Genomic DNA, 22,575 nt, shown 5'->3' on the forward strand with positions numbered 1-22,575 from the left:
TGCAACAAAGACACAAACTCAATGAGTCAATGACATTTCGTTACGAACTACACGCAAAGCGTAAACAGTATAAGGATCTTAATGCTACAAATATACAAACAAAACTCACTGTTGACATAAATTTTATAGAAAGTGACGGGCTCCAGCTGAGCCTCCCTTCGATTGCGTTACCAGGTCACGTGCTACACTTGCAGCTGACCTGCGGGAAATTTAAAGTTAACAGAAAAATCAGATCAATCCTTATTGCGACATCATACATTTGCCTTTACAATATTAACAACACAGTGATTCACAGTCTGAGTGACTGGTTAATACGCATAACGGAGGCTGCTTCACATTCTCGGTGGCGAAACTCACAAATGTATGCACAATATTGCACCGAGTTGCATGAGCCATAATATGACCAACGAGCTAGAAAAAGAGTCCTCTTTCTAGCTCGTTGAATATGACAAACGTCATGTTGAAAAATAGCATCCAAATTTAATAGACAAAGTAAGTCCAAGGTATGTACAAAAAGCATCACTAAAAGTTTCGCGAGTAATAATAATGTTGTAACTTATAAGTATCGTATTCCCAGTTTAAGATGTATTATTTTGTTGTTGATAGTGTTGCTAATGGGTTCATAATAAGATGTTTCTTATTGAAAACTGATAGTTACCGGTATGCGCTAAGTCGTTGTGTTGTATCATGTGGTATTTTAAATTGTGTTACAAATTTTCGAATAGGTATGTGATATTGTCGAGTGCCTTTATGCAATTCGAACAGAAAAACCAAAAGGACACTATGAATCCAGGAATTTTCTGCAGACAATCACAACTGTAATAAATAGCTAAAAGCGTTTCTTTTTCACAATAACTTACCCCGAAACAATAATTTTACGTCTGTAGCCTGCATTTACAAGACGATGATAATACACCTGTAGGCAAAATAATGAGACAAAAAAAAAAGTTCTGTACAATCAGTGTTCCCTTACTACCCCAGTTGCAACATGTCTAGTACCAGGAGTTCCCGAAGAAAAATTACCAAAAAACCACACCACACACACCCAACAAAAGCAAAAGAGTTGAAGCTGCTTATGAATTTCAAAATGCGTCACCAAGTTGTTCAACATTCAATAATATAGGTACAGGTAATTTTGAATCTACAGTTGATATAGGGGTAAGCCGTACATCCACGCAGATTGATAATAATAATAATAATAATAATAATAATAATAATAATAATAATAATAATAATAATAATAATAATAATAATAATAATAATAATAATAATATTAATAATATTAATAATAATAATAATAATAATAATCCTAAGTAGTATTGTAGTGTCAGTACCTAGTTACTTTATTAATTAGAATATCGCTTACTTTATTGTCGGGTGATAGTTTTTTCTTTGAGTCATTCTTCACAGAATTCGTTATTTCCCTTTTCCGTAAAGAATGGTAGAGGAATGCAGGTGTGCGGACTGTGGGTATGAGCGGTACTGAAAGAGTACCATATGAGGGTGGAATTGGGGAGTTATAGTGGATGATTAGGATTCTCGTGGAGAACAGGAAGGAAGGCAGGTCTTCCTAAAATGCTGTACTGGATACGGCAGGCGTACAAGAGGGATGGGTAGGAAAAAGGGAAGTTGTAGACGACAGGTGAGCAAATGTTTTAAGAGGGAGGGAACTGAGAGCAAACGGTTTTATTCAGGGACTGGTCAGGACAGGTATGGGCAAGATATCTGTATGAATCATAGTAATTAGAGCAACAGAGGGAAGATGAGGAACAGGGAACTGTTGCGGAGGAGGAAATGAAAAATGGGAAGGGGGAATGTAGAGTAGACGTTACGAAAAGGGAGGTAGAACATGGTAACTGGAGGGAGCAAAGAAGGGGGACAGTGGAGACCAGGAGGTGAGAGGATCAAATGAGGTGGGTGGCGTGGAGTTTTAGTTATGGTGGACACCAGCGTTTGGCATGTGGGAAAAGTGTGTGGTAGAAAGGGAAACAGGTTAGAGTGCTATCCAGAATAAAAGGAGGAGAGTAAAGAGAAGGTACTAGATTTTCACGTTGGTACGGTACCAAGAACGCAAGGAAAAATGTAACCTTCCCACTTCGGGCGCCTTGTGAGTTATTTTTCACCCCAATTCATTCTTATTCATTCATTTATTTCAATTAATTCCAACGAGCCTGCAGGCTCATAAATAGGAATTGTACAGGACATTACATACTGGCGGGCACTTACACATCAAAATATAGTTTGTGTATATAAGATAATTAGTAAATGGTTGAACATATAAACACATACAATATATAAAATATGTACATCATCAATATGAGGATTACAGAGAATTATTTCTGACTGTATTTACATTTACGTAACATGAAAGTTGCAAAGGTACAAGAATGGATTATGGAGTATTTTCATTTACATAAGAGTTGCTGAAGTACAAGAATAGATTTCAGATTATTTACAATTACATAACACAAAAGTTGCGGACGTACAGGAATTGATCACAGAGTATTTACAGTATATATACATAACACAGAGTTGCAGAGGTACAAGAACAGATTACAGAGTATTTACATTTACATAACAAAAACAACCTTAGAAATAGCATGAAACATTATTGATTGACGACCGGGGACAGCCACTACAGGTCTCGAAACACCATCCAACTACTTTCATATAGCTCCGACACAGCTCGAACAATGGGCGCAGTACGTTCGAAAAAGTACATAAGTAGGCATTAATACTGTATGTATAATGTGAAAGTACGATAGGATCAGATTCTATTGGATACTGCTTCAATACCTCCGGGGGGGGGGGGAAGGGCGGCGGTAACAACACTAATTTATCACTGAGATTAAAATGAAGAAATAACAACAAAACTCAATAAACAGTCACAATTACCTACCGCGATATACAGAAACACGAACAAATGAACAAATAATACACATGTCTGAAGGGCGCTTGGTGACTTAATCCACCCACAGACGTCATCGAAGGCAATAAATATTTCTACGAAGATCCAGAGTTTATTTTTCACTCGTATTTTGTAATTGCATTAATCATCTGTCATCTTTGTTGTATGAAGTTTAACACAAATATATACTTTTTCTAACATTGCTGCTTATTTCTTTCAGTAGATCACATTCCTTTACATATACAAAATGAGTAGACGTCCGCCTATAATATTAAAACAGAAAAAATCCTGTTTTCCCTAATTGTATTAATTTGTACATAAACACAGTATCTCCACAATAAATTCACAAAATATGATAATATTCGCCGGACGAACGAAATCTAAAGATAGTAAGACAACAAAAATCCAACGATGAAAGGCAGATCCTGTTTGGACTCAAAGCAGTAGCGTATCCAGGATTTCAGTTGGGGGGGGGGGGGATTCATCCAGAATTTTATTTTGATAGGTGTCCAAACTTCCATAGTTTAGGTGGTGTAGAATACCGAAGAAGGAAATGGGTGTCCTTGGATCCAAATAAGAGTGGTGGATTCGTGCGGATTCCGGAAGCTAATAGTAATTTTCTTCTTCTTCTTCTTCCCCCGTTTTTCCCACATCTGTGGGGTCGCGGGTGCTAACTGTGTCGCACATGTGGATTTGGCCCTGTTTTACGGCCGGATGTCCTTCCCGACGCCAACCCTATATAGAGGGATGTAATCAGTGTTGTGTGTTTCGTTGGTGGTTGGTGGTGTAGTATGTTGTCTGAATATGTTGGGATAAACACCTAGTCCCCAGCCAGAAGAATTAATCAGACGCGATTAAAATCCCCGACCCAGCCGAGAATCGAACCCGGGCCCGTCTTAACTGAAGGCCTCAACACTGATCATTCAGCCAATGAGTCGGACTCCGTAAGCTAATATTAAGGTACATTATATATAAAACGCTCAATAAAAGTACATTCGTTAAAACTCCTGGGGTGTCTGGACTTCCTGGGCGACAACCTCCCCCCCCCCCCCCCCCGTTACTCCCATCCCAACACAACTGCAGCATTTCACATATTCCGAGTACAAGTGAAATGAATGCAAGAATAAACAGTTTGAGTAAGGATACAATATTCTGGATTAGAATAAATACGGTAATATTATAATAATGGCCATGTGATAAGCAATAAAGAAGTGACATTTTGTACAAATAATGGGGCAAAGATATACACACACACGCGTCGAATGCAGGTTTCTCGTCCTTCTTGTCCATGGCTAGATGATGAAGGCAAGAGAATGATGGCCTACCGTGACTCGTTATTTCGACATTATGAACAAACCCTAGATGACACATTCGAATCTAACCGCATCTTAAGGTCGCTCAAAGCAGTTAGTCAGAAATTTTAAAAAATTTATATATTTTTGGAATTTAGCTAACAACTTAAATTCTAATCGCGCACTGGACTAGCTTAAAGCTCTGGGAATATGAAAACATCAACAGAGACAGACAACTCCGATATTCCACTTGACAAACGAACGATTACTTTAGTAGAATAAATAATCAACCTACCCAAATTAATTGCACCGACTCACCGCCCTCTCCTCCAGCCAATCTACCATTTACAGTGTCACAGAAAATCATGTTAAAAGGCTTTGCACACGATTAAATCAAAGACTACAGGTGTAGATGATATTCCTATTACTTTTATACATAACATTATGGGTCCTATCTCGCATATACTGACGCACATACTGAACTACTGTTTACTAAACGGAATGTTCCCTACTGTCTGGAAAACAGCCAATATTATATCGGTACCTAAGAGTTTAGACCCACAATCACCCTCTGACTATCGTCCTATGTCCGCACTCCCAGCACTTTCTAAAGACTTTGAACGTTTAGTATACGAGCAAGTTCTGGAATACCTAAATAAAAATGCTCTTTTGTACCCTTTACAATCTGGATTTGAGAAGGGTCACAGTACCGCGACAGCACTTTTGAAGATTACTGAAGACATTAGAAACGCTATGGACAAACGACTGCTCACTATACGTATCCTTCTTGACTTTAGTAGCGCCTTTGACACTATAGTAATTCCGACTATGATAAAAAAATGGAACTGCTAAATTTCGACTTGGAAGTGTACGAACATACCGAAGATGCATCGCAGCTCGCGGTCGCGGTCGAGATTTACGTCGCGGTCGATGGAGGGTGAACATACCGGGGAGGATTACCTTTCAGTGTTCTGAGATGCGTTTACAGTGAGTGGACGTAATGTTTAGGTCTCCGCGTTCAAGTTAAAGATAATTTATCCTCTATTGCTGAGCTTTTACAAGTATAGAGAATATTCAAGTGACAGTGGAGATAGTGATTCATTGTGCATAAGCACACGAATACTTTCAAATCGGTCAGCCCGCCAGTGGAATACTCATCCTATAAATGAAAGAAGCCAGGCACTGGGAGAATATCACAACTTATTTGAAGAACTGAAACACCACCCGGACAGATTCCATTCATTCATGAGAATGTCCCTTGAGACGTTCCAATACATATAAAACAATGTGGAATCAATACATACCACACGAATACGCACGCGAACTCTGTGAACACCTGGATCAAGGACACAGTAGAACGGGGGGATATATCACGTGATCTCAATCCGGACAAGCCAATCAGGAGCAAGCTACATCGATGCCCCCAGTTCTATAGCGATGGAAATACAAACTTTCGTGCCATCGCGCTAGACCTCCTGGTAAATCGCGATGGTGAATGGAAGAGAGCATCTTTAACATGAATGGTTCCATTTAAAACTGTGTGTTCGTGTTACCAGGAGGTGACATCGAGGCATCGACCGCGATGTAAACCGCGACCGCGAGCTGCGATGCATCTTCGGTATTTCTTATTTGAGTAACCGTTAACAGCGTCTAACAGTAAACGACAAGGCCTCTAAATGGAAAATGAAACTTCGTGTTGCCCCACAGGACAGTATTCTACGGCCCCTAATTTTCTGTATTTTTATCAATGACATACCATCTGTGACAGGAAATAACACACACGACCTCTGTGCTCACGATCTTCAAATATATCGACACTGCAAGACAAGATATTAACAGGGACCTCCGACGACTCAGTGTACTGTATATGCACAACGAAGCTCTCTTATACTAAACTGCAAAAAAACTCAGACAATTATAATATTGGAACACGAAAATTACTGAGCTGTTCAAACAATGTCGCAATCCCGCCTATCCTACTGAATTATTCCCTACAGTAAAACGGTTTAAAATCCCGGCGTAATGATGAATGAAGCAGCTGATTGGTCTGATCACACGAAACAAATACCGGTACGTAAAAAGATTTTTGGAGTTCTTCACCCTCTTAAACGGCAGAGGGATGTATCCCCATTTGAGCTACAGGCCAAACGAATACAGACACTCATTCTCCCTATTCTTGATTGTTGTGAGGTTGTTTTAGTTGACATGACGAGAGAAGAAACACTTAAACTTCAACGAGCACTGAATTACTGCCTGCGATTTATTTACAATTTCGGGCACGATGTTCATATCACCCCATACTATCAGGCTGTCTCATGGCTGATGTCTGATAAACGTCGGCAGCTACACACTTTAACGATGGTGATCAGAGTGGTAGCTGAAAGTCAGCCAATGTATATTTCTTCTAAATTAATTTTTTTTATCATCATTTCACAACTTAAATACACATTCTAGATTCATTCTTTATATTTCACTGCACCGCACAAATAAAATTAATAGACAATTTGTGGTGACTGTCGCCAGATTATGTCATTCCCTGCCAGTTCAGGTCAGAGAAGCTAGCTTTTTTAAATCACGATTTAAGGTCACTTGCCGAGACTACCTGCTGAGGACAGCTGACTGAATGGTTGAAGTATGAATGTGTGCGTTCCTGAGGATTGGCCATTTTTAAGAGTTTTTAATATTAATTAGTTCTAATATTAATTTAGTAAGTAATTTATTTAAATGTATTTTCAATTCTATTAATTTATGTAGTTTTAACTATTTTAAGTATCACAATATAATGTAAAGCGTATGGGTATATATATTTTGTTAGTTGGTAAAGAAAAACACGCGTTACAACATATGCTATGTAGAGTTTACCTTGTCCTATTAGTTTCCAATGCGGTTAGGGCCACGCAGCTGTGAGCTTGCATCCGGGAGATAGCGGATTCGAACCCCACTGTCGGCAGCCCTGAAAATGATTTCCAGTGGTTTCCAATTTTCACACCAGGCAAATGCTGGACCTGTACCTTAATTAAGGCCACGGCCGCTTCCTTCCCACTCCTAAGCCTTTCCTATCCCACCGTCACCGTAAGATCTATCTGTGTCGGTGTGACATAAAGTAAATTGTTAATTAGTTTCCTCGCAAGCCTGGGATACAGAACATAGTAGTATAAAGTTAGTTTTGTGACGCTAATATTCGTATGTATAATTTTTATTAACGTGTCAGAAACCAACGACACTGAGCTGTTGCCATTTCAACACCGTTTTAAGGGTTACCGATCCAAGCCGGGATTTGAACCTGCGAACTCGGACTCAGAAGGACAGGGACACAACCAACTGAGCCACATGAAATGAAGGCGTTTGTGATTATTGTTATAAATAGATGTAGTTAGTATTTTTACAAATGTTTTATGAGGAGCATTTATTAAGGCGTACGTTTTCTTACTGTCCTAAATCCACGAGGCCGGGCAGAAGAACTAGCTGGAAGCTATGGAGCCTTGCAGGGTTGTCGCTTCCTTCTCTGTTCACTTTTGCAAACCAAACTCCATGACGTAACAACCCCGAAGTGCCATCGCCTACCAAGCGACGGCTGTTCAGCCCGGAGGCCTGCAGATTACAAGGTGTAGTGTGGTCAGCACGACGAATCCTCTCCACCGTTATTCTTGGCTTTCTAGACCGGGGCCGCCATCTCACCGTCAGATAGCTCCTCAATTATAAACACGTGGACTGAGTGTACCTCGAACCAGCCCTCAGATCCAGGTAAAATTTCTTGACCTGGCCGGAAATCGAACCCGGGGCCTCCGGTAAGAGGCAGGCACGCTAACCCTACACCGTGGGGCCGGCTGGTTACTTTCAGGTCTCCTTATTTTCGAATTTGACTTAAGGCATTCTGCATTCGATTTCCGGCACTGACAGAGTTAAGAAAGGCATGGGAGCGGGAGGATACAACCTTGTTTTTGGGTGCAGTAGAGTTTTCCCTGAGTCTCCCGTAATCGAAATATTTAAGGCCTGGAAGGTAGTCATCTTCACGGAGTGTAGTACCAAAGTGGTTCCTTTTTTAAGAAGACAAATTAAATAAAGATTCTACTTCCTCACAAACGAAGAACGATATTATCAATTTTACGAACAGTTTCAATAATGCATCCGGTGTATGTTAAGAGTACAGAAGCTATGATTGCATATGGTAACAATCAAAACCAACAATATCTACTGAAGAACCGTCACCGCACTCGGTAGGGCCAGCTTTCTTTTTATATCCACCGGGCGAGTTGGCCGTGCGGTTAGGGGCGCACAGCTGTGTGCTTGCATCCGGAAGATAGTGGGTTCAAACAACACTATCGGCAGCCCTAAAGATGGTTTCCTGTGGTTTCCCATTTTCAAACCAGGCAAATGCTGGGGCTGTACCTTAATTAAGGCCACGGCCGCTTCTTCTCACTCTCAGCCATAAGACCTACGGTGCGACGTAAAGCAAATTCTAAATAAAAAATAAAAATCTTTTCACACCCCCTTCCAAGGAAAAGTTGTATCCACACTACTCGCCTGGGCACGCTACTGCATCCACTCACCATTTAAGGTACAAGGTAAGTCCGAAGAATGGTTGGATACTCAAAATACGCCACCATAAATGATGCGGTTCTGGCTCAAAAGTGTAAGGAAACGTAAGGGACGGGATCTCTGTTTTAAGCAGAATCCGTATCAATAGAACGTGACTTCCCATTTTAAAAATGTTTCATGTATCGACTGCGATTCAAGCCTGGGCCGTCCTGATGAGAAGATAGAACCATTGGAACTGAGTTATCACGCCCGCCAATTACAAAATAGTTACCCGCACTTTTGATGGTGCCATTTGAGATTCCAATCAGTCCCCGGGCATTTGACAAAATATATAGGCCTACCTATCGAACTTAGGCACGACTCCGCGATTGTCTTCCTATTTTAAAAGTAAACAAATCTTTTTCATAACTTACCGAGAGGCACATGTTGTTGGCTTCTCAGTGACAGAACGGTCCCTCGTCAAAAAAGTTACTTATATGGCACAAAATGAGGAACTAACGTGCAGCTCACAATCCTGTCACGGTCTTCCCAGCGCTGCAACTTAAACACAGCACATCTCTCAACCACAGAACAACCCGAGGATCCCTAGGACATAGTTGTTTCCTGGAACCGATATGCAATAGCTGACACGATGTTGTAAGCTTGCAACTGTTTCTCGACGTGGCCCCCCGTTATCTCGGTGGTCACGTTCCGGCCCCCTACTGAGTAATCCCTTGCTAATTGCCCCTTTCTTCACGTCTTGACATTTGTCAACACACGGTTACATTCTCAATACTGAGGCCTCTACAAGGAAATATCCCCGCGCATCACAATCCTAAGTGTCATCATTTCATTCATGCAGTACAAATATGGAGAATTATGTATGGCCCTATTGAGCCCTGCTAGTAGATTCTTGTTGCTACGTTAACTTAACATTTCGGCGTACGTTTTTAAGTTGTTCGTACCGTACGTAAAACAACGGCTGATCATCGCTCTAGTTTCAGGAAATATTTTGGGGGGGCCCCGGCCCTACTGGGCCCTCCCTTGGCTACGCCAGTGACTCAAAGTAATGACTCTACAGACTACATTATTTGCAGTATATACACATGTGGGCCATTTCTGAAACAGAAACACAAAAGGAATAAACACACCTTCTGCCTTGATGAATAGTGAACTAAAATAATGGCATATGGCAGTACAGTCTGGCCTATGACAGGATTCGAACCTGGGTCTTCTGGCTGAGACACATGGCCTGAAATCTCTATCCATATCTCGTCTTAATAAATATTAAACAGGAAGACATAACCTTAAACAACTCAGATAATTTAAAAATCATTTATTTAACACACACATATTGAAATAATCTACGATATTGGAAATAGTGCAAGTTTACAACAGACCAAGGCATTAAAAGTGATAACCAGCACGCAGGGTCGGCCCACTGGGGGGAAGGAGCTTTCTCCCTTTGACTCCCGCACCACTGACAACTGACCTGCATTCCCTATTCCATCAACAGTTGTTGGCTCTAATAGATTTAGATTTATTGAACGTTGAACATTACAGGCTTTACGCACAAAACATGTTTCCAATAACAATTAAAAAAACCACTGAGACCAACACACTGAACAAATATAAATATAATAAAATCACACTAAATCTATTAAGCAGCCCCTTACATGGGCAGATAACCAGGCCACATATAAAGGCCGGTCTCCACTGATTAACATTTAACAACAACATGTTTAATGTTAAGAGTGTTAGATGTTAACTGGTGACACCATCAACATGTTCAATGTTAAATGTTGAATACTGTTTCATTTAACATTGTGTCCACACTTAACAAACATGTTAAACTTGACTTTCTTTGTTTACATGTAGGCCCTAAATAGTTCATCATAACAATTTGTGGTTATACATTTAGGTGGTGTTTAGTATTTTCAAATGAGGACAATGGACTCAGATAAAGAGGATTTCGCCCTTAGTTATTGCCACTGTTGCTTCTTGTTATGACTTAAAAATGCAGTTTTATTAGACACATTTCCTCCCCTCATCCTTCTCATTGCTTCAAAAGCAAACCAGTTTGAAGTATAAACTTCGTCCGCTCCCGCACCCAACTTATGATTTTTTTTTCAATACTCGACTGTACTGAGAACGGAGGGACGCTAGGTTTTTTATCGATGCACTCGCGGGAACAATTAAGGATAATTTAGAATTCCTGTAAAATGTCGGCTTTCTTCGCTTTATACCTGCATTCCTTTTATGAGACATCCATAAACAAGGCCTTTCTATTATATAATTAAGTCCAAAGTAATCTTGCTCCACTCCATTTCTGACTATAAATTTTAGTATAGTGCACAGAGAACGACACACGTGCGCGTATCGGTACCAGAACTGTATTTATAGCTTATAACAAAGAGAATGAGTGTTGCGGAGTGTTGTAACTATAATCCTACTTCACGAGAAGCACGTCGTTTGCATCGTTTGGCTATCTGTTGACATGGAACCGGAAAGGAAGTTGCCGAAGCTGTGCCAACATCTCACGAACAACGAATTGACTTGACATGTTTTCCACTTGGAGCGGAAAACACGCCAACATGTTAAAAGTGTTAACGTCAACATTCTGAGTTAACATGCAAAGTCAGTTGGAAGATACAATCACAATAGACATGTCAATTGTAACATGTTTAATTTAACATGTTGGTGTTAAATGTTAATCAGTGGAGACCGGCCTTAAGGGCCACTCCTGCATCTAACTTGCCCATATAATCCTAAAATTAACTCGGTGTCCCCTCGGACGGGCGGAAAAACCAGTCCACATGCAAGGCGCCACCCCTAAAACTACTGTCCGGCCGTGCCATCCGTGTCATCCCCCCTGGTGAGAAAAGGAGCCGCCCTCCCAGGGATGACACGCCCGGCCCTGTCACATGGGGCCCAGAAAGAAGACACCACCGACCCTATACTAAGAGTCAATTCAAGACCTTAACGGCCCCTTTGATGTTAGTCAGACTTCTGGTCGGTGAAAAGGCTTCCGCAGCGCCAAATAGCTCCCTAGGTTTGTTACTTGATCCTTAAGTCAGGAGCTTCCTTCAGTTTGGTTAGATATTCTGGTGAACTGACTTGACGAATTAAAAAAAATGCGCTGTAAAAATATGGAGAATATATCACAGGTTGTATGTTATTTGGGTTCGTTACCAACTCTTATATTTCATAGGTAAATGGCTATGAATAGTTATTGTTCTCAGTGGGGCATGTAGCAAATTAATAATTATTTAATATGATATTGATATCTTATTGTACAGTGTACTTAGTAAGCTTTGTTCGAGTTCATTCCATTGCTGATAAGTTCGCACAGTATGTGCGACGTTGAAGATGGATCCAAGAAAACTGTTGGCAATACTGGCTGTAACAGCATGTTCAGAATTCGTAATGGCTGCCATCTGTGAGCAAGACGTGTGTGATGCTGTGACGCTTGAGTCCCTTGTGAAATACTTTAAAGCTAACAAAAGTGGAGAAAATTAGGTAGGAAATCTACACCAAATTGTTTTAAACGTTTACAGTAGCCTAGGAGATGAGAATCCGCTGTGGACTGTGGAAGACGTGGTGACGCAGCTGACCGGCGTTTACGTGTACATTGTTTACGCCGCTCGCGTGGAATTTAAACTCCACGGAAAATCCATGTCTCCAGCGAAAGGCCGATGTGTTAGCTCAGCACTCGCCGTAAATAAAACAGGAAGGGCCTTAACACGGTATGGAAATATGATACTTGGCGTATTCGATGATAATAATAGGCTAATAATTTGTATTTTGCTTTATATTCGTAACCGCCCTCTACCTGCAGAAATGTTGTCATGAGGGGATCATGAGTTCGTTTTTACCTTCCGAATGACGAGACTACAATATTTACAACATTCTTGGAACATTGTATTTTGCAATCCCACTCACAGGTAGTTTTTTCAGCTTTTTGAACTGTGAGAAACTGTCATTGACAGTCGTTGCACGAGAGCGGAATCGTATACGTATGCTGTAAGTCCCCATGCGCCTCACGTAAATTGCATTATGAAATAAAAATAAACCTTGCTTCTCTTGCCTCGGTATTCGTCAGTAATCTGTAGGTTTTACATGGTCAATAAAGGAATAAATAGGTATGGTACGTAATCAAAGTACAGCTATATGAAAGGATGTGATTTCGTGTGCAGCTTCACTATTTCAGAATGAAGTACTTGTCAGATAGACGCACGGCGTTAATAATAAGCTGGTTGTGGCGGAGATGGGGAATGGAGGTGGGAAGGGCAACAGGGGACGTGCTCAAATGCGGAAGGATACTTCTCCTAAGCTCTTGAGTTGAATTTCAGCATAGGAGCTGACAATGATAATATCTCAACATTCCTTTTGTGGCAGGTCATATGTGGGCGGAAATCCAGCTCCTCACGTGCCTCGCCTTCATCTCTCCTTTCTCGACATATGTCTTGACCATTTTTTCCACTGCTACATTGTGGACCCACGTCCTAATCTCTAATTAACACTTACAGACTCTCAACCACATACATTTGTGATAAATTCGCCCTATCCTATCCTCTTCCAGTTATGTCCTGCCCTCCACCCTCCCATTTCTCCCTACAACCTCTTACCATACATAATTACTAATTTCCATCTACTCTCGCATATATCACCTCTAACTACTAAAGGAAAGTTTAGCATTCCATCACTCTCTTTTCAGTTTGAGTTAGCCCTCAGGGTCGTGTGGTTCCACACTAATATAATTGGTTACATACGAACCCCAAGAAGGCCAACGCCTCTATCAACTCCAGCCTGGATGAGTCAGCTAGTCAATTATACTTCCAAACTATAAACACTTCGTACCTGACCTACTCTGTTACGTCGGCTGACTCACCATAGCTGTTCTACTGTTGCTGAGTATGTGTACTCTTCTTTATTTCTCAACTTGTTGTCTAAACATACCTTATTACACTGTTCTACACACCAAATAACCACTTGCAAGTCCTTTTTTAAATTCATGTCCACAACTGAGACCACACCACGGCAATTTTTACATTTAGAACACCTTGTAAATGTATGTACTTACTTCATTTAACTTTTTTCACATAATCTTTTGACAGCACATAAATACTTATAAAGTGTCCTCCCCTCTTACAGTCTAAAGTCACCCACCCTAAGATTTTTGTTCATCCCCTTGTTCTAGTAACTCTCGCATGCTTTTACTCAAAAGTTTACCTCTTACCTGTTCTGTATCCTTGCATCTACCTATTAAGTTATGTCGTTACTCATTTTTCCACACAATATACATAGGAACTTATCCTTACACTTAACCAACCCCTTATTATTTAAACCCACTAGCCACCACAGTAAGCCTTCTCTCTTCAATCTATCTACATTCCGAATATTTAACTTTGACACTTGCATTACCTAATTCAAAACACTAAAAGTTCCCCTATTACTACTTTCTTCTAAGAGCCTCTGTTTTTGCATACCTCTAATCCTCCTTATAAGAACTCTCTGGCCCCTTCTTATTCCAGACCTCTTCCCACATGTACCCCTATACCACCCTCTCCACGTATTGTTTAATGTTTGCCAGTCAGCACCACTCATACATGCTTTTATTTTGTTGTTCGTACGCAGCCTGTAACACCTCCCCTCCCTTCCCGCTTTTCAAACGCATCCAATATCTGATTACTCTTTTAACACCTTCCACCTCTATTTCTTCCCGGTACATTAATACCACCCAAGCATTCAATGTACACTGCGGCGATCTGATTACTGCTTTACCAAATTTACTCATAATTTGTCCTAGTATAACCCTCTTCTCCTCCAGACCCCATACTTCAGCCACATACATTACTCAACTTAATACTACTGACCTTAAGACTAGCCTCGAAGTTTTGTAACTTATCCTCGGGAATTATGGCACTAAAATTTTGACTACAGTTAGGGCTGTCATTCTATTCCACTTTTCTCTCTTTATTTGGTCATCCTAACTCCCTCCTCTGTTTAAAAACACTCCTAGATATTCTAATTTATTTACTTGTACTATGTTTTCGCCCTGGACCACCTATTTCATTTGATTCCTTCTCCCTTTATGTTTCTGCATTACTATAATCTTAGATTTATTCCCCTTAATTTTCAGGGCCCATTTCTTGGCATATTCCGACACAGCATTTAGGCTTCGCTGCATCCCACCCCCAGTTAAAGTTAACATAACCACTTCGTCCGCAAAGATCAGTCCTGGAATCTCTTTCTCATTTAGGACCGGCACCGCCCAGTTATTTCCCCCGAGTCCATCCAAAATATCGTTAATAAATAAAATACTGTAAACACTATCGGAGATAATTTGCAACCAAACCCATTTTGCATTCTATCGGACTACTGAATGTATTTTCCTCCAGTTTAGCACAATACCTGACCTTATATATTGCCTCCACTGCACGGATCATATTCCCTGAAACCCCTAACCTGCCCAGTTTTTCTACTAACGCCCTTCTGCCCACCGTGTCGAACGCTTTTTCAAAATCTATTGCCGCCACATATACTTTACCTCTTCCCACACTCGTGTATTTTCTAATTTCACCTTCACTATCATCATATTGTCTGACGTCCTTTTTCCCTTCCTAAAACCCCCTTGGAAAACTGACAATACCGAATTTTCTTCTGTCCAGTCACTTAATCTGTTTGCTATAACTCCTGTGTAAATCTTACTTAGTGAGGCTAATAAAGTTATCCCCCTGTAATTTTTAATGCTACTTGCTCGGGGCGTCGACTAATGTTGATCTTTTGACCCTACTAGCAACATACTGTATGAACCTGCGTTTAATTGGAATGGCGGTAGTGTGGAATGTTGTGTGTGAGGAAAGGAAGATTAAGGACGTCACAAACACCCAATCCTAAGGCCAGGGATATTAATCATTACAATTTAAAAACCCTGACACGGTCGGGAATCGAACCCGGAGCCGCCGTACGCGTTGCCCCCCACACCGAATGACCAGACTCCCCCTGTAATTACTTGGAATGTTTCTATTCACTTTTTTGTAGATTGGACATATTATTCCTGTCTCCCATTCCTATGGGTATTTACACCCGTCGAAGATCCTATTAAATAACTTCTATCATCTGTCCAAATTTCCTTATTTCATTCCAAAACCTATTGTTAATTCCGTTACATCCCCCGCTGACCTGCCCCTAATTTTACTTATCACTTCCAGGACTTCTTCTTTTGAAATTCCTTTGTCCTTTCAAATATCGATATCTCTCCATACAACTTTTCTTCTATCTCCTATCCCATTTCTCCTCCCCCAAGTAACTTGCGAAAATAGTACACCCACTGATCCTACTTGGTACTTGTTTCCTCAAATTTCCTCCCACCCTTGTTAATTTTTTATTCTCTCCCACACTTTCTCAGTTTGGTTCATCCTATACTCCTTATTTATATATCCCATTTGTTCTTTTATCCATAATTCCTTCCTCTCCATAATTTCCCTTTTGTATCCTTTCCTTAATTACAGAAAACTACACTTTCTGCACTCCCACCGACTTTCTATAATTTTTTTAGCGCCCCCACAGCCCTTTTCGGAATTCCTCACAGTCCTTACTGTACCACTCTTCATCCTCTCTCTTTCTGTTTCTCCTGCCTCTGTCTATATGAGATTCCCTTTTAATTGGGTGTATAATTAATTCCAGTGCTCTATCGATGTTGTTTTTCTTCAATGCTACCTCCCAACCATATCCTACTACTTGTAACTCATCTTTTATTATATCATGGCGCCGAATACCAGCAATGTTATGTGCAGTTCCTGCAAATTGTCGCTCAAGGAGAACGAGAATTATGTACAGTGTGACGGGAAGTGTAGTTAAACGTTCCATTTAAACTGTGGGCGTGTTTCAAATGCTGTTTTTAAGGCAATGCTATCAAATCCGCGGGAAATTTTGTGGCATTGTAAACAATGCAAACATAACCCTACTTCACCTAAACCACCTTCATACCCTTTTCAGCAGAATGAAGTCAAAGCGGACAATACAAGCCTATGTGACGCTGTGAACAACATGCTGCAAATCCTGAAATATGTCTGCAGCTCACTGTAGTTTCTGTCCAGAAAATTTGATGAATTGCTACAGCAAAACAGTGAAATTAAAACGTGCACAGACCATTTACCCAGCGAAGTGTACAACAGCAAGGCTGAAAATAGTGCTCTCAAGAAACAAAATAATCATTTGAAGGATCAAATCAATTATCTTGAACAGTATTCTAAGAATTATAATTTAGAAAACGCTAGCATACTAGTTTCTAAGGATGAGAATGTGTATGACATAGTAACTCAAGTTGCAGGTGCAGTTGGAGTGGAAATTCAATCTGACGGGGACATTGAATATCGCCACCGACTCCCAGCGGCTACAGATAAGGACGAAAGGAAGAAGATTCCTCTCATAATTGCGAAATTCTATTGGCGTAAAACAAAAAACATGATCATGGACAAAATGAGGATGCATAGGAAACTTATCTGTGTCTATATTAAAGTCAATGGGGACACAACTGTATATTTAAATGAACACCCAACTAAACAGAACCAAAATCTATATTGGCTAGCCAGAAGTACGAAACACTCCATGAACTACAAATTCGCTTAAACCAAGAACGGGAAGATCTTGATGAGGAAAAATGAGGACAGCCCCATACTGCAAATCAAGACTGCAACTGACTTACCAGCAGCTCTTAAAAGCAGAGAGACTGAGGATTCAAGTTAGGGTATGTATACCTGAGCCAAGTGATTCATAAATATACTTACATTAAAGTTCTCTCTCGAAGTGTGCACCAAATCATTACAAATAGTAATATTACACATTAGGCTATGGTTATGAAACCAGATCATGAGTTAGGGCTTACCTTACAAGATGATATCACCACAGACATTGTAAACACCCCTAAAGATTTTAATAAATGAATCAACAATACTGTAGAAATGAGAATTATGCACCTGAATAAGTGGCATGATAACAAATTTTGAAAATATGCTAGTTATGTTAAATCAACTGGACAATAAACCAGACATTATAATACTGTAACCCAACTCATTAGGGTTATACCCTTCTCTATTTTAGGTTATGAGTACTTCATCCCCCCACAAAATTCTACACATGATACTTTAAAGATATACACACATGTAACCTTCATACAAAATGTTGCAATATCTACAGTGAAAACCCTAAAAGCAGCCAATGGTAGCCTACTCAACTTATATTATAAGCCCAAAGATATTCATAGAAGAACTAGGAAATACACTTCAGCAGCTACCTGCAGCCACACTTTTAATAGTAATAATATGAGATATTAACATAGGCATTTTAAACCCAACTGGTCAGTACGCTCAAAAAATTAAATATGAATACATAAACACTTTAAGCGCTAATGGTTTCATATATCAACTCTGCAACAAGGATAACGCCAAAATCTGGAACATGTATAGATCACATACATGTTAAATCCCATACAATTGTGAGTCATATGTTCTACATACTAGTATCAAAGATCACAGTCCTATTTATCTCATACAAAAACAATCCATGAAACACCATATACCACAAATGGAAGGAAAAATACAAAACAATGATAGAATAAATGATGAAGATTTAAATACAGCCTGAAAAAGGAAAATTGGGAATCTGTCTTGAATGAACCTGATGTCCATAAAACGACGGGTAGTTTTATGCGGCTATTAACTCAACATATCTCTAAATATTCTACTAACTCAAGACATGTAAGATCAAAATTCAGAAAGATAACACAATGCGTCACAACTGGAATCCTAACTTCCATTAGAATAAGGGCCACCGGGCGAGTTGGCCGTGCGTGTAGAGGCGCGCGGCTGTGAGCTTGCATCCGGGAGATCGTGGGTTCGAGCCCCACTGTCGGCAGCCCTGAAGATGGTTTTCCGTGGTTTCCCATTTTCACACCAGGCAAATGCTGGGGCTGTACCTTACTTAAGGCCACGGCCGCTTCCTTCCAACTCCTAGGCCTTTCCCATCCCATCGTCGCAATAAGACCTATCTGTGTCGGTGCGACGTAAAGCAAATACAAAAAAGAAGAATAAGGGCCAATTCACACCAGACAATTGTAAAACAAAATATGAGTTCTTCAAATAATGTCGAGATCACAAACACTATCAAGAAACATAAAACATACCGAAACTGGATAAACAGGCCCATCAAAGTAACAAAAGAGAAGTACTATTCTAATAAAATTATGTCAAGCTCAAACAATTCTAAAATCCTATGGAAATGAATAAATGACATAACATGTAGAAATTAGAAAAGAAATTCAGATATTTAGACAGCATAAATCTTACAGACTCACAAGAAACAACCCAACCAACTATCATTGCAGACAAATTTATAGATTATTTCAGTTGTGTAGGATTAGAACTTCCTGACAAAATAATGAATACCAGCAAAGAACCTAATGACATATGTACGTATGACATTCATGCAATACCTCAACCACAAACAATTTTTTTCTTCCCATAACAGAAACAGAAATAATGAATCACATAGCTGCACTAGAAAATAACTCAGCCAATGGCTAAGACAATATCTTAAGTAAAACACTTAAAACAATTAATTCACGAATTATACAGCCTCTGCAATATATTTTTAATCTTTCACTAATGAAAGGACAATTTTCAGACCCATTCAAAATTGCTGTCATAGTCCAAACCCATAAATCAGACGATAAGAGAGAGATAAACAATTATCGCCCAAGTTCTCTCACAACCCACCTTTCAAAATTAGTAGAGAAATGCATTAAAACCAGATTACTTAATTATCTGAATAAGTATAACACATTGTCTCCAAATCAGTTTGGTTTTAGACCAAAACTTAGCGCTCAAGATGCAACATACTCCTTAACTGATTATTTGTATAAAACAATTGATAGCTCCAAAAGGACTATTTCTATATTTTTTGGTTTAACAAAGGCATTTGATACTGTAGACCACAATATTCTCCTTCGAAAACTCGAAAAAGTAGACATTCGTGGGATTCCTCAAAATCTAATTTAAAAATTTCTTTCTAACAGAATGGTAAGAATCAAGGATATTCTAAGTAAAAGTGCTCAAGTAAAAATACGGATTATCCCAAGGAACGGAACTCATATGCTGATGACACGGTAGTCACAGTTACGGGTGAAACTTGGGAGGACACCTACAACAGAGCTCAAGAAACCCGAGTCATAGTACTATCTGCGCACTTTTTAGTGACAGATTTTGGTACGGGTTTGAGGAGTAAAAAGGGAGCACTTCCGGTTCAATTAGTACTGCCAACTGAATGGAAATGAAATCTGAATTGAATCGATAATATGATCGATCGATATGAATTTCTTAAACCTTTTATTTCAAGTCAACAACTGTGTCACGCACACATTATATATCATTATATAACATTTATCGATGCGAATTTTATTCCTAGAATTAATTCTATAGTTTGGCTTTGCTGTACAAATAACAACAGTACTAGTGGTCAAGTGTACGCCAGACGTCGCACAGCGATGCATAAGCGATTCATAGTTTGTGTTTCAAAGATTGCCAGGACGAATCTCGAAGATTGCCGAGGTCGACCGCTTCAGCACTAGGGTGTAAATCTCTCACTAAAAAGTGCGCAGATAGTGCAGAAAGAGCTAAACAGCCACCTACTTTTATTAAATGAAAATAAAACGAAATTTCTTTGCTGCTCGCATAATAAAAACAATGCAACCCTCAGACAACCTAACACTAAAACTCCACACACCGATTTGCAAAAATACAGAAAGCTGCAAATGTTAAAATTTACAGAAATCAATAAATGTTTCATACCTAGCGATAATTATAGATAGTTACCTGAAAAATTGAATTTTCATGCATCAATCATTAAACTTCAGAAAATTATTTATATATTTTACAGAATTAGAAATGTTATTTCAACAAAAGCCTTGAAGTCTGTATACTTCAATCGCAACTGCAATATGGAATTAACAAATGGGTTGGAATACTTGATTCACACTTTGTTCAGGTAAATACATGCCAGAACTACATTCTGAAAGTCATGCACAAAAAGCCAATGATGTTTCCAAAATATGAACTGTTCTAGCAAAGCATGGTACTTAACAAACGGCAGTTATTTGTGCAGTCAGTGACCCTATACATGCATAAAAATTTAAAGCTCTTCTGCAACGAACACAAGTCAAAAATTTGCACTAGGCTGCAAGACAGAACTAGAATAAGTATACCACGCCGGAACACTTTAATTGGACAAAGAAATCTAAGTTGTCTAGGGCCACGGATATACAATGCATTACTTGTGGACGTGATCAGTGACAATCAGATTACCCCGAAGAAAAGGCTGTTCACATGGCTCATTAACAATTATTACAAAGTAGATCAACTTATCAATTCCCATTATAATATTTAAATCAACTAATACACTATTCCTCTCTACTAAGAGACCTCCTTAACCCATGTCCCTCCTTTCCAGCTTCCTGTTTATTACACTAAATGCAGAAAAATTGTTCATAAAATTACTGTAGTCAAATATCGCCGAAATGATAATAAAGTAAATGATATTCACTAGATGCCATGATGTACATAATTTAGCTATTGCATTTTTGAAGCCCACATACAAGTTTACTTGATGTGGGATTCACACTGTATGTTTTACTACCTCTGTATGTATTTGTAAGTTATTGATAGTGAATAAAAATACAGTGAATCCTCGGAATGCGAGTAACTTGGTCTAAGAGTGTTTTGAAAGACGAGCAAACATTTTAAATAAATTGTAACTTGATAAACGAGTCAGGTTCCGCAATACGAGCGTCATGTGTGCCTACGTTTTTCCCTCCCCTGTTCGATTGTTGAATGGACGAACGAGGTCTTTGGTCCTCTAGTGAAGAAATACCTTTCCGAATGCAATCTGCCGCTCAATGTCTTGCTGGTTGTGGACAATGCTCCTGCTCATCCTCCAGGCCTTGGGGCCTAGAGGATGACCTACTGGAGCAATTCAAGTTCTTTAAGGTCAAGTTCCTTCCTCCCAGCACTACTCCACTTCTCCAGCCTATGGATCAGCAAGTCATTTCGAACTTAAAGAAGCTATACACCAAAGCACTATTTCAGCGATGCTTCGAAATGACCGAAGAAACAAACCTTACCCTCCGGGAGTTTCGGAGAAAACATTTCCCCTTCGTGAACTGTCTGATGATCATCGATAAGCCTGGGATGGACTCACCAATTGGGAACATGCATCATTTTCAAAAATATTTTTTTTGAAAAGTACACCAATGAAATAGTACGTAAACGTATTACATTGTGGTATGTTGCCTTGTTTTCTACCATTAAAAAAATATTTAATAGTGCCTTTCCGCAAGGCGAGTGAAACGGCCTCTGACGTAAGCGGCGCGCTGTGACGTCACGATCCCGTATCGCATGGAGCTCTACCAGCCGTTGTGCATCAGCCGTTGCTAAAGCCGATTGTTTATTATTCATGATCGCGAATAACTTCAGAATGACAGAAGAAAGGTTCAAAACAGCACAATCAGACAATCTATCATGTGTAGATGTCATCATTCTTGAAAAATAGTGACTTTTGTGGCCGCAGAATTTCGCGGATAAAAAGCAAGTTTGTAAGTGGCATCTTTTATATACGTGCAATGTACTGTAACCCATAGTATTAGGATAACAACTGAACCTGGATAGATATCACATCACTTTCAACATTTCCTTCTAGACTGATTCCCCTATTAAAGAATAACATTACATTTTCGGGCTTTCAGCATTAGTAAAGTAAGAAATCGGATTTCAGCACTAACATAAACATATAGGTAGCATTATA

General features: G+C 39.6%; 1 protein-coding gene across 2 annotated transcripts in view; it reads right to left on the reverse strand.

Moving 5' to 3' along the window:
* Positions 1 to 22,575, reverse strand: part of LOC136873799 (E3 ubiquitin-protein ligase RNF103) — a 151,036-nt gene that overhangs the window by 96,398 nt on the left and 32,063 nt on the right. Inside the window, exon 1 of one of the 2 annotated variants that reach the window (XM_067147044.2) lies at positions 110 to 173. The exons of the other annotated variant lie outside the window; for it this stretch is intronic. The gene's annotated coding sequence lies outside the window, so the exon portion shown is untranslated. Of the gene's footprint in view, positions 1 to 109; positions 174 to 22,575 lie in introns of those variants that run through there. 2 annotated transcript variants of the gene reach the window in all.

This window comes from Anabrus simplex, chromosome 5 (genome assembly GCF_040414725.1).
Source record: "Anabrus simplex isolate iqAnaSimp1 chromosome 5, ASM4041472v1, whole genome shotgun sequence".
In the NCBI taxonomy this organism is placed as follows: Eukaryota; Metazoa; Arthropoda; class Insecta; order Orthoptera; family Tettigoniidae; genus Anabrus; species Anabrus simplex.